This window comes from Paroedura picta, chromosome 12, assembly GCF_049243985.1.
Source record: "Paroedura picta isolate Pp20150507F chromosome 12, Ppicta_v3.0, whole genome shotgun sequence".
Taxonomy (NCBI): Eukaryota; Metazoa; Chordata; class Lepidosauria; order Squamata; family Gekkonidae; genus Paroedura; species Paroedura picta.
In genome coordinates, this window is record NC_135380.1 from 29,052,402 (window position 1) to 29,065,445 (window position 13,044).

At 48.9% G+C, this 13,044-nt stretch overlaps 1 protein-coding gene across 2 annotated transcripts in view; it reads right to left on the bottom strand.

The window, feature by feature from the left end:
* The window catches only part of LOC143821517 (carboxyl-terminal PDZ ligand of neuronal nitric oxide synthase protein-like), a 43,602-nt gene that overhangs the window by 12,663 nt on the left and 17,895 nt on the right, over window positions 1-13,044 (bottom strand). The window lies entirely within an intron of this gene.

Below are 13,044 nucleotides of genomic sequence, written 5' to 3' on the forward strand. Positions count from 1 at the left end.
GTTTTCCAAACTCCTCCGCTGTGAGAAAGCCTCTTGTCTTGCATGCCCTTGAATCGCTTTTGCTTTTATAGTGCACGTAATTTTGAACTTATCCTATGAATAAATTTTGCAAGGGAGAAAGGGCAATATACCCGCTTAATAAAACAAAACAATCTGTGTTGCTTATTCATGAATCCCCCCTCCCCCAACAGAAGCCAAGGTTCAAGAATGTACTTCTTCCTAAAATCTGTGTACTTGACCCATGAACCCTTACCCAGGTTAAGGTAATGCTGCCCAACTCCAGCTTGGAAAATCCCTGAAAATGTAAGGGGTGATGCCTAGGAAGGGCGACGTTTGGCGAGAGAATCTAGGATGCCACACAAAGTCCATACTGCAAAACAACTCTTTCCCTCCATAAAAACTGATCTCTATAGCAGGTGCTCATTTTTATAAACTGTGGGAGAGGCGTTAAACCTCTGTATGAGCTGCACAGTGGAAACCTCCTCAACACTAAAAAGAATAATTTCCCCGTGTCTAGAAAAGTATAACATCAGGGTGAAAGCCTGAGATGCTAGTGTTCCACACGCAAGGAGGTTTTCTTTGAATTGAACATTTTTCCACCATGGAAAGCAAGGGCCATTTCCCACGGCTTAAAAATAGCACAATGGTTGCTAATTGAAAACGCTACTAATTTGGCATTACCCACGACGTCGTAGACAATCTGCAACACTCCTGAAACCGATCAGCAATAAGCGTTTCGTTTTAGCGCTTTCAGGGGAATCCAGAAAAGTGGATTCACCCTCCGGATAGCGATACACTCCTGCAACCAATCTGCAACACTAGCGCTAAAGACCTGTGCGTTACCATTGTTGCTGGTTCTTCAAAGTCCCTCCCCCTGGCTCTCTTCTCTGAGCTTCCGGCGAAGCGATCGCCATTTTTTTTTCTCGGAGCGAGCGGGGATAAACGCACCGGCGAGCCTCTTTCTGTTTAGAGGCTTCCCTGGCTTCATTCCTTCACCTTTAGTCACTAAGCACAAACCACTTAAAAGCCCGTTTGCTGAAATAAAGTCCCTTTATTTTTTACACATAAATTCAGCCGAAAATCGAGCCCGTGAGAAGGGGGGGGGGAATTTTTTTTTATCACTCGAGGCAGCGTGCAAACGATCATACAATCAAACGACAGCTCACATTAGGCAGCTGGATGGGTCTCTCCGTAGCAACGAATCTACACAGATTCGTTGCTATGGGTCTGTTTTTTTTTTTAAAAAACCTTTCTTAAAGGGAAAGCGGCTGTTTGGGAGCATGCTAACGGCTGCCCATTGGCTGCTTGACGGCCAGGGGCGGGACGAGCTTGGCAATAGCGCTTCCTTTCTAGCGATTTCTGCCGAGACCGGAAGCCTGTGGGAAACGCTAAAAAACGCAACTGATTCCACTACAAAGCCAGGTGTGCAAAACGACGAATTCCACTATTTTAAATGGCGATTTTTCATTCCGCAAACAATTTGCAACAAAGATCCCTGTGCGAAAAGGCTGCAAGTTTTGAGAAGCAGTTAGGAATCAGGCCGAGAATTGGGGGGGGGGGGGACTGGGATCAAGGCCTTACTCAGCAGTGAAAGTCCCAGGAAGGGGTGGGTCAGGAGGGAGAAACAGCCCTGGAAAAGGGTGCTCTCCCCAACCTGTCTTGCTCCCCTCCCCAAGCTTGCCCCAGCGCCACCCACCAAAGACAGATAAAAATCTAATTAATAACAAGGTTCCCCAGCTGCAGCATAAAGGGGCACAGCCCAAACAACAGTTTTCCTAATTCACCTGAAGGTTGTGGCAACTAGACCTCTGAGGGGTACACATGTTGGTTGGTTTGTTAATGGGATTTTTTAACTTCTGTTTCTGCCTAGCTTTTATTCGGTATAAAAAAGGCAGACTGTTTAGTTTAATTTTGACTGTAAGTCATGCTGAGACCACTGGGTAAGCCAGGCTAAAAAGCACAATTGCTGGCAGGCCTTTTGCCCTTGGAAAAACTCCCTTCACAGTGTAAGGGAAGGAATTATGTGAAGGAGACCTGAAGGTTGGAGGAAAGGTGAAAACTATTATTATTTCCCATGGGTTACAGGCAAAACAACAGCCCAGAATCTTTCATATGTTCAAGGAGTTCTAGTCTTGAGGCCTATTTCTCTCCTGCTAGGAAGATGAATCCAAAACACAATTTTCAAGGTAATCTCTTGGAACACGGACTTCTAATCTGGTGAGCCAAGTTTGATTCCTCGCTCCCCCAAATGCAACCAGCTGGGTGACCTTGGGCTTGCCACAGCACTCATAAAGCTGTTCTTACTGAGCAGTAATATCAGGGCTCTCTCAGCCCCACCTACCTCACCGGGTGTCTGTGGTGGGGAGAGGAAGGGAATGTGATTGTAAGCCACTTTGAGACTCTTTGGGAAGAGAAAAGCGGCATATAAGAACCAACTCTTCTTCTTCTAACCTGTAACTAATTAAAATAGCAACATGGGTATGTTTGTGTGGCAGATTTGAGTGTGTTGTGTTAGCAATAGGCAGGGAGGTAAGGCTGTACTTTGTGGGGACAAAGTTCTGGGCAGCCCCTTATACCATCAATAATTAAAAATCGTATTTCCGGTTTCCCGTCTGCCATTTGATGGAGGCGAGGCTACAAGGTCTTGAACATCAAGCGATCTCCAGCCTCTCATGGCTCTCCTTCTACTGCATGATTCTCCCTCTGATCTATTATTTGCAAGGTGCAAGCTATCATTTCCCCCCTTCCCCGGCTCACTTTCTGTCTGAGTGGAATGAGGCCCCAGCTCTTCTTTGACTCTGTTTCGAAGGCACAGCCTCAAGTCCCTGCAGTGGGAACAGGCAGATGCTGACAGAATGTTCAAAGGCTGTGGGATCAGAGTGGCAGGAGTGAGACAGTGGGAATGATGCGCCATTAAAATGCATTTGGGGTCCGGGGACAGGACAGCTGGGCTCCCTTTGCAATTCAAAACAAGGGTGTGTGTGTGTGTGTGTGTGTGTGTGTGTGTGTGTGTGTGTGTGTGTGTGAGAGAGAGAGAGAGAGAGAGAGAGAGAGAGAGAGAGAGAGAGAGAGAGAGAGAGAGAGAGAGAGAAAGCACATGCAAGCACACAAGGAAATAATTTATCTTCCTCCTTCCAACCCTCCCCTCTCGCTTCCTAAACCAAGCAGTTTTACTTATTCAAAAAAGGGATATGCCAGCTACCCAGAGACCTGTTTTTAAAGAATGGCAGTTTGGGGCAAAAATATCTGTGCCTTGGAATCTGAAGGACATTTTATTAAGGGAATTAATCTGCATTAGGAAACGTACTTTACACAGGTTCCGAAATGCCTATCTTATTGCTTTATGTGTTCTTTGCTGAAGTGCTGCTCCCAGGAAGAGGCTCCAGGGCTGAGACATGGCTCCGATTTGAACCCAAAGAGGCCTCATTCCCCCAAAGCAGGGCTCTCTGGACCCCCACCAGAAGGATGCCTTAGAGCAGGCTGCCTCCACCAGGGTTTCATGGAACCCTGGGGTTTCTTGACAGCCTTGGAAGGGTTTCTGGAATAGGTGGGAGTGAATTAACTTTATCATATATTTTTTTTAATTTGTTAACATTGATCAGGACCACATATGGCCCTCCTCCCCAAATGGCCAATGATGGGCCTGGAGGGGGTGGGAAGGGGAGGGTGTGCACCTAGCTATGCTTCCCAACCACATTCTGCACAATTGCATCATTTCTGGGGTTTCTTGAGGCCTGAAGAACGTTTCAGGGGTTTCTCGGTGGCACAAAAGTTGAGGAAGGCTGCCTTAAGGTGAATCTGCGCTGGCCCTAAAGCTCCATGGCTGAAGAAGAAAACCTGGCACCCTCCCCCTTCCTCCCCCGGGTAAGCCGTGACCCCCTTCAATGAGTTATTACTCAGGGGCAAGCTGTTTGGAAAGCTAAATATAGCGGCAAAGTGTGGGAAACCAGAGCGGTGCTGCTGGGTGTTTAAATGAAAGGACTCCTGGGGTTTGTGGAGTGTCAGAGAGGGCATCATTCCCTCTGATGGAGCAGCATCTGCTCCCTCCCACTGCAGCCCCGGCCCTCATCTCCACACCACCTTTCCTGGCAGCAGCACAGAAGGTTTTTCGCCTCCTTTCACAGTTTCAGCACATCATTACGAACAAGGGCAGAGGCAGGAAGGGCGAACAAAACACCACCATGCTGCTTAGTGAGGAGAAGAAGAGCTGCTCTTTGGTATCCCACTTTTTACTACCCAAAGGAGTCTCAAAGCGGCTCACAATCACCTACCCTTCCTCTCCCCTCAAATGACACCCTAGGAAGTCGGTGGAGCCGAGAGAGCTCTGAGATAACTGCTTTGTGAGAACAGCTCTAACAGAACCGTGACTGGCCGTCAGGTCACTCCAGATTGGAGGCCACTGCTCTTAACCACTATCCTAAGTGGGCTTCCCAATGGAGGCGGTCCTGCAGCAGCATTTGCCTAACCTGTCTCTGTGTGTGTGTGTCAATCTGCAAAAAGTAACCCCTAACATCTGGAAGAAAGCTGGGAGACAATATAAAAGCGGAGTAACACAGACTACTGGGCTGAAAGCTTAGGTGTTCTTTAATCTTGATAGTTTGATTAATGGACAGTTGTTGTGTTCCGTAGCTACTACTGTGCATTGGCCTCACAAGAGGTGGTGCTGGTGGGTGGGCAATCCAGCGGCCCACAGACAACATCTGGCAGGCCCAGTGAAGCTCTTCTGGAGCCTTGGAACTACTTAGGGCTGAAAGCCAGCACCAAGAGAAAGGGGAAGCTCTCCTGGGGAAAGGTCATTTCCAGATCAAAGCATGCTGCATTCGCATGCGCACGCACATCTATTCCACACACCCCTCATTCAGTGTGTTCTGCTTTGGGGGCTTGCTTTACAAATGTGTAGACCAGGAGCCCCCGACCTTTGGGCACATGGGGGTCGCATTAGCATGCCCAGTGCCTAAAGAGGGCCACATCTTAAACCAAAATGTAACAAAGTTTAGATCAAAGGTAAACATTCAAAGATAAATGAAGAAATATTAACATTAATGCAATCCATTTTGGAACAATATCTTACTGTGGGATCCTTTTATTTAGCTACATATGCTTCCCTAGTCAGTGTGGCTGTTTTTGTGGCTGTTTTCTGTTAGCCAAGGCATTGATGTCCAAGTCAAGAGCCGTGCAGAAAGAGGTCGAGGGCCGCATGTGGCCCACAGGCCTCAGGTTGGGGACCCACAGGGGATGCTCTGCTCCTTCCAGAGGAATTTTCCTAGGAGCTGACGGGTTCAGCTCTCAGCTCGGCACTAAGCAGCCCAGCCGCTCTGATTTCCTTTGGGGCTGGGGGCGGGGCTTCCCTTCCCATGGAATGCTGGCAGAGCAGGCCGCTGGGGATGGCGAGTTCTGCCAAGGCACGACAGAGGAAGCCACCTTCGAGCACTGGCAAGGGCTGCCAGTTGGCAGCTGCCACCTTCCGCTCTCAGGCGGGGAAGCTGGAAAAGTCACACGTACGCGCGTGTGTGTGTGTGTGGGGGGGGCAGTGGATATCAGCCACGATTCATCGGCTCATGCTCTGGGGTTGCGTGTAGGATTGAGGCTGCTTTTTAATGTTGTTTTAGGAGAGACAATTTGCTAGGCCATATGGCTGCTCTGATAGGCTTGCATGTGTGTGGGCAGCGCCTGGCATAATCTCTGATATTGGGGGAAGTTTGGTAATGCCTCCAATGACGGCGAGTTCAGTGCCCTAATCCTTAACTAAAGCAAAAATTAAAATATGTGCAATTAGTCAAAAACCTGCATGTTTTAAAATCTAGCGTTTCAAGGTGCAAAAATTTTGAAGTGCTAAAATCGCTCCGTGAAGTCACCTCTTTTCTACTGGCTTTCCTGCTAACTGTTCTCTAGCTTTTCGTGTTGGTTGTTTCTTCATTCTGTCCTTTTCTTATCTCCAAGCCATACCCCTTTGGCTCTGAGCTGAGGATAATGTTGCTGCTGCTGCTGCTGCTGCTAGGCTACCCAAATGGCAGGAAAAGCGAGGACAGCCTCTCCCACCCTCCACCTTAGTGCATCCTGAGTACTATGTTTCCCATGCTGGGGGCATCGGGCACCAGAGGAGAAAGAGGATCTCTTCCAGGTCTGGTTGGGTGGCTGTACCACCACCACTGCCAAGTGCCAACAGCACACACTGTATGTCCTTTTGGGGGCGGAAGAAGAGAAAGTTGGCATACAAAAGTAACACAAAATTATTATATAATAATGACATGAAAACAAAGGGGAAATACCACCAATCCTGGTTCTGGTCCTGGGTCACAATATTTCATCAGTATTTTTTAAAGCAACCTTCCCCCTGTACAATGGCTTTGACTTACTGGATCCCGTCTTTAAAAGGGTCAGAGCAGACTGGCACTAGTAAAGGGCTTCAAGGACCCTTAAAACGCCTCCATACTGAGTGTGATGATTCTGTGTCCTTAGCACCTTGCATTTTGAGGTATACTGTCTCTGTGCATGGAGGCTTTACTAAGCGCTTAGAGCTAATTACCATTTTAACATACCCTTCCTGCAAGAAGCTCAGAGTAGTCCATGCATTTATCTAAACCCTTCTACAAAGTCATCTGAGCTAAGTGGCCTCTTCCTTTGTCAGCGAATTCCAGTCAGTGTATGCATTTTGCAAAGAACTGCTTCCTTCTGCCACTCCTGAAGCTGCTGCTAATCAATTTTTCTGGATGATTCCAAGTTCCAATGCTAGATGCAAGAGCTTCCTCTTTTTTCCAAAGACCAAAACACATTTTAGGCTTTCCATGCAAGAGAAGTGCCCTTTGAAAATTGTAGCTGCCCCTTTCTGCACTTTCCCCAGTTCTGTATAATTTTGGGGGGAGAAGGCCTGGGAAATGGAAGGGCAGAACGCAGTTGTGGTAGGAGCCAGGGAAAAACTGTTTAATTAGCAAGATTCAACCTGAGGACTTTTTGCTGAGATGCTGAGGATATGGGGAGAATCCATAATGCTGGTGTCCTCCAGGGCTTAAAGCAGGAAAATGGGCACCAGGCTTCCAGGATGCTAAATAATGCATCTCCCTCTCTCTGCTGTTTATTGCAAAGAAACAATTTGGTCTGTATGGATTTCCAACAAGTTTAAAGTGAACTCACACACTTTTATGTATAATTCCTCAGATGATAAACTGGGCAGCAGCCAAAAACAAGAGGGGGACCTGGGAAAACAGACAGGAAGGAAGGAAGGAAGGAAGGAAGGAAGGAAGGAAGGAAGGAAGGAAGGAAGGAAGGAAGGAAGGAAGGAAGGAAGGAAGGAGAGTAGGAAGGGAGGGAGGGAGTGAAAATTTTTGCTCTCTCTAAGTTCAGTTTTAATAGACCTCTCTCAACCACACAGCCCTTGCTAGGGACACACATCCAGGAACAGAGGCAGGGAGCGGGCTAGGCTAGGGGACTGGTGGTAGCCCCTCTGACCTGGGATTATGGTGACCTGCCCTATAATTTGGCAGGTGGTGCTTTTGTGCCTTGCCACAAGCCATTGCTTAGAGATCAAGACAGGCAAGAGGAAATCTTACTGTCAGACCACATAAAGCCTGTTGTAGTAGTTACTGCACTGGACTAGGAACAAGGAAATCCAGGTGCAAATCCCCACTCTGAAATGGAAGCTTGTTGGTCACCTCCCGCAACCTAAGCTGCCTTAAAGGGGATGAAACAGAAGTGAGGAGAATGATATTGCATGCTGCTTTGGATATCCATTGGGGAGAAAAATATCTAAACACATACCTAATTCAGATATTGTTGATGTCCTCTAGCTTAAAAAAACACCTCCAGAAAAAATAAATCAACATTTATACAATTTCCTAGAATGCTATCTTGGTGCCGTGGTTAGCAGCGCCAACTTCTAATCTGGCAAGCCGGGTTAGATTCCGCACTCCCCCACATGCAGCCAGCTGGGTGACCTTGGGCTCGCCACAGCACTGATCAAACTGTTCTGACTGAGCAGGAATATCAGGGCTCTCTCAGCCTCACCTACCTCACAGAGTTCCCACATATTGCCAGCAAGCGGTACTGGTAGGAAGACGAGAATTTGACGCCAGGAGGCTAATTTGGGCACGAAAACTGGGCTTCGCTGACCATGGCTCCAGGCTCTTGGAGAGGAAAGGAGATAAACATCTCCCTTGTTTCACCCCCTGCCCCCCGCTTTCCCCAGAGCTACTTCCCTGCAGTCTTTGAGAATGATAGTGATTTTTGTAATATCTGTTTGTTTCGAAATATACATTCCGAGAGCAGGCAGGTTCAAAGCCCCAGTGGGTGTGTTGGCAGCTATTAGCCAGGAAAGCTAAATGGATCTTCCACGTCCAGGGGCTGTACTGCCACAGAAGGCCATTTGCTGGAGGAAAAGAGGAGTGCTGCTTTTCGTGTTATACTTCTGCCCACCTCAGAAGCACATGGCTAGGCACTGCTAGAACAGCATGATGGGCCTTCTGTGAGATCCGGAGTGGGGGGCTCTTCGCACGTTCTGAGAGATACTTCTAGTCTTCAAACGGAGAAGCCGTTCTCCCCACTTGAAGGCCCATATGCTGCTTCTTGCCACGTAGCTTTAGAAGCTCAGTTCTGTCTCTGACTACAGGAACAAGGCAATGTGTACTTCACTAGCCAGTAGCCATCCCCGCTCCTTGAAATGAGCCTCTTTCAGCCATCAGTGCCTATCAAACAAGTATATGAAGCTACAGAAAGCAGAGGAATGGTCACGTCCTTCATTTTTATAGTCACAACAATATGTGCTGGAAAGCTACAAAGATATACCCATCACTCCATGCCAGGATCACCTGCTCCTCATCTCCTTGCTCCTCATTCAAACTCTTAAACCAGTGGTTCTCAACCGCCCTAGTGCCGCAACCCTTACAGCAGGGGCAGTGGTGGCGGTGCATGCGCACATGCGTGCATGTGCCACTGCTGCTGCTCCTGCTCGCCGTGGTGCTGGCCTCCTCCGCGCAGCCTTGGTGAGCTCCGAGGCAGCGTGGAGGGCAGCACCATGCTGCCACCACGGCGACTCTCGGGAAATGTCTGAACGACCCCTTGAGGGGTTGCGACCCCCATGTTAAGAACCACTGTCTTAAGCCCACTCCATTACAGAGACACCCAGAAAGAAGGATGAGCCAAGTAAGATGGAGCCAGAAAACTGGACCTGTCAAACCGGTATGGATGTCTGCCATGTTTTCTTAGAATAATTTCTCATGTCATCGTAAGGACATTTGTTGGGTTAATGTCTGCCAAATGCATTTCTGTAATGGCAGCACTTCCTTCTGGTACAAGGAACCTTCTGCCGCCATTCAGCAGAATCTGACCCCCAAGACCCGGCTAGGGATGCCAGCCTCCAGGTGGGACCTGGGGATCTCCCGGAATTACAGCTCCTCTACAGACCACAGAGATCAGGTCCCCTGGAGAAAATGGAAGTGCTGGTGGGTAGACTTTAGGACACTGTGCCCCACAAAGTTCCCTTCTCTCTCCAGGCTCCATCCCCTGCCAAGCCAAGGGGGAACCTGGCAACCCTAGACCTGATCTATGGGATGGGGCAGTCAGAGGCTGGACACTTTAGGCCACGAGACACAGCAAGGCATTCAAAAAGGGCGTGGACAAAATGGAGAAGGCTCAGAGGAGAGTGACAAGGAGGATCCAGGGCCTGAGGAAAGGCCGAGGGACATGGAATGTTCAGCCTGGAGAAGAGGAGGTTAAGTGGGGACAGGAATGCTCTCTTTAAGTATCTGAATGGTTGTCACTTGGAGGAGGGCAGAGAGTGGTTCCTGTTGGTAGCAGAGGATAGAACCAGCAGTAATGGTACTGGTTAGATATCAGGGTTTTTTTTTTCCTATAGAGTAGTTCAGCAGTGGAATCGACTGCCTAAGGAAGTGGTGAGCTCCCCCACACTGGTGGTCTTCAAGCAGTGGATGGACAAATACTTATCCTAGATGCTTTAGGCTGATCCTGCATTGAGCAGGGGGGCTGGACTAGATGGCCTGCATGGCACCTTCCAACACTACAGTTCTCTGATTCATACCATCACACCCCAGTTCAAAGGGGTGTTAAAATTAGCGCTGCCCGCCAGGATCCTAGCTGGTGAAATAAAAGGGCGCTTTCCATTTTCCCAAGCTCACTGGAAGATATTTGCACTAAGAGCTGTTTCCATCTTGGTTACCTCTGCAGGCAAAAGGCCTGCAAGGGTCTGCCTGTCTTTGGGCTCTTCCACACACACTGAATAATGCACGTTCAGTCCACTGTGAAAAAGCAAAATCCACTGACAAGTAATCGCTGAAAGAGGGAGGCAGAGTGGGTCTGTTCTCCCATCTGCATCAGGACTTTTTGGGCACGGAGAACTTACAAGTGATTGCTAAAGTGAACGGCAAGCCAAGTGAAAGTGCATTTTGTAGCATGTGTGCCAGCAGCCTTGGAGTCAGCAATGCAGTCTGAACCCCACTATGGCTGACCACCAAGAGGGTGCGAGTCTGCTAGTCTCAACTGTGGTGAAAGCTGCTTGGTTTCCAAACAGGATTCTGTTGGGTGATCCTTAGCCCATTGCGTTTGATTCATCAGAACCCCAAGTCCCTGGGAATCTCTGTAACAGAATCCTTGCCACACACCCTTCCAGTTGAACCCTGACCAACAGTCACCACAATGGCTGGGGAAAGCCAGCTGGTCTTCAGTGTCCTTTTGGGGAAGAAGGTTCCTTGGCACCCCTTCTAGGACCACCCCCAAATGGCCACGCAGCCCCAGTGGCAGAAACTGTGAGTTGTTCATCCTCTTCTCGGTTCACTGTCAAGCTATGGACTGTGAGCTCAATGAGGCAGGGAGCTCTCTTATTTGATTAGGCTGTGAAGCACTCATGCGTTCAACTGTACTGCAGAAACAGTGCTGATTTTAGCTTCTGAGGTGAGGTTCAGTGGCCATCGTGTTGTCATGGCACAGGTGCCCGAGGGCTGCGTTCCAGGGCTTGTGCAAGCAGCAGTCACAAGCAGAGTGCAATGATGGGGGCCTGGCTCTGCAGTTTAGCCCTCCATGTTTGCAGGTGCACTGCCCCTGAAGGTGGAAGTTATCTATTTAACTCTTCTGACAGATAACAGCTGAGCGACATCTTTGTCTCTCAGCCTGGCTGAGGGGGCAGCTGGTCCCACTTTTTGTGATTTTCCAGAAATCAATGACAGCTGCTGCATTTTGCATCCTGATCTGGGAGGGGTGGGCTCCTGACGGAAGTGGGAAGAGCTTGGCCCACAGCCAACCCCCTGGGGACAGCCCTGATCTTGCAGTGTTCTTCTTCTGCCCACAGGTTGTCTCTATGGGGCTGGAATGCATAGCTCCTGCGCTGTGCGATTGTGCACATCCCCAGGGCTTCCATGCTGTATTGCTGTTATGCTTTGCGCCCTCTATTGCTGCAGGCGTTGGAGGGCCTTGAACTGCTGTGCTGCAGAAGCACAACTGTGGGAGCCATTCATCTATGGAGGAAATATGTAGGGAGCCTCTCCAGACCTGCCCGAGGCAGCTCAGAGCGATAGACAAAAGCAAGCAGGCAATAAAAACAAATCTAAGTCAATTAGAAATACCAATAAAAACAGCCAGAGCATAAAATCACATAGCACACAGTTTATATGGATAAACACTCTTCGGGTTAGGAGCAGATTATAAAAAGACTTTGAAAAGATGGCAGCCCTTAGATAAAAGCCTGGATAAAGAGATGGTTTCCGCCAGCAGGTTTTTGCAAGGAAAGTAGGTGCCAGGCAAGCCTTAAGGAGGAGACTGTTCCAAAGGCTGTGGGGCCACCTCCAAAAATGCCCTGCCTCTGGGCTAGCCACCCACTTCACCTGTGCAGGTTGGGGACACAGAGAGCGGAGGTCGAGAGGAGGATCTCAGTGGGAAGACAGGATAATACGTGGGAAGGCAATCTATTTAATTGGTGTAGTGCCAGTTTGGTGTAGTGGTTAGGAGTGCAGACTTCTAATCTGGCACGCCAGGTTCGATTCTGCGCTTCCCCAAATGCAGCCAGCTGGGTGACCTTGGGCTCACCACGGCACTGATAAAACTGTTCTGACCGGGCAGTGATATCAGGGCTCTCTCAGCCTCACCCACCCCACAGGGTGTCTGTTGTGGAGAGAGGAAAGGGAAGGCAACTGTAAGCCGCTTTGAGACTCCTTCGGGTAGGGAAAAGCGGCATATAAGAACCAACTCTTCTTCTTCTTCTTCCTTCAAATAGGCTCACCCTTTTCATTGAGCTGCCCAACACAACCCAATGACCTCCCCTCTGCTCAACCTCTGCCAGTTTAGTCCCTATCAATGTACAGATGAAGCCAGTAATATATTTTTTTTCTTTTGCTCTGTTGTGTGTTAATTTACAGTAACTTACACCGAGCCTCATTAGTGATGCTCTTTCCCATTAGTTCAGGCCGGAACAAGTCGATTGGGTTATCCGCTGATGTTTTTGCTTCTGCCGATTCCAACCCATCCCTCTTGTTCTTCCGTCAAGCAGATAAAGGGCAACTGAACTATAAAGCAGTCTGGAGCTAGTGACATTTCCGAGGAAAGGCTGGTGGGTGATTTGCAGATGCAAGGAGACGTGGTGCTCTATCTTGGAGCCTCTCCTCCCCAGGGATTATGCTCAAAATGCTCACAGGAAAAAATCACGATGCTGTTCGGTGTCCTAAGGCAGGGGTAGTCAACCTGTGGTCCTCCAGATGTCCATGGACTACAATCCCCATGAGCCCCTGCCAGCAGGGGCTCATGGGAATTGTAGTCCATGGACATCTGGAGGACCACAGGTTGACTACCACTGTCCTAAAGAAGCTGGCCATACCCTTCTTGTGTGCAGTGGGCAAGCCCAGGTCAGCTCTTCTATTTCTTAAACCTACATCTAACCTAGATCATCATTCATGCACCATGGTGGGTCTGGAAGCCATTCCTGCTTTTAAGATCTCAAGCATTGGCAATTCTGAGCCAGGCATTAAAAGCTCACCGTTGCTTGGAAATAACATGCTTTGTGGGCTGTTCCATGAGCCCATCTACTGTCAATCATCCATAGAACTTGAT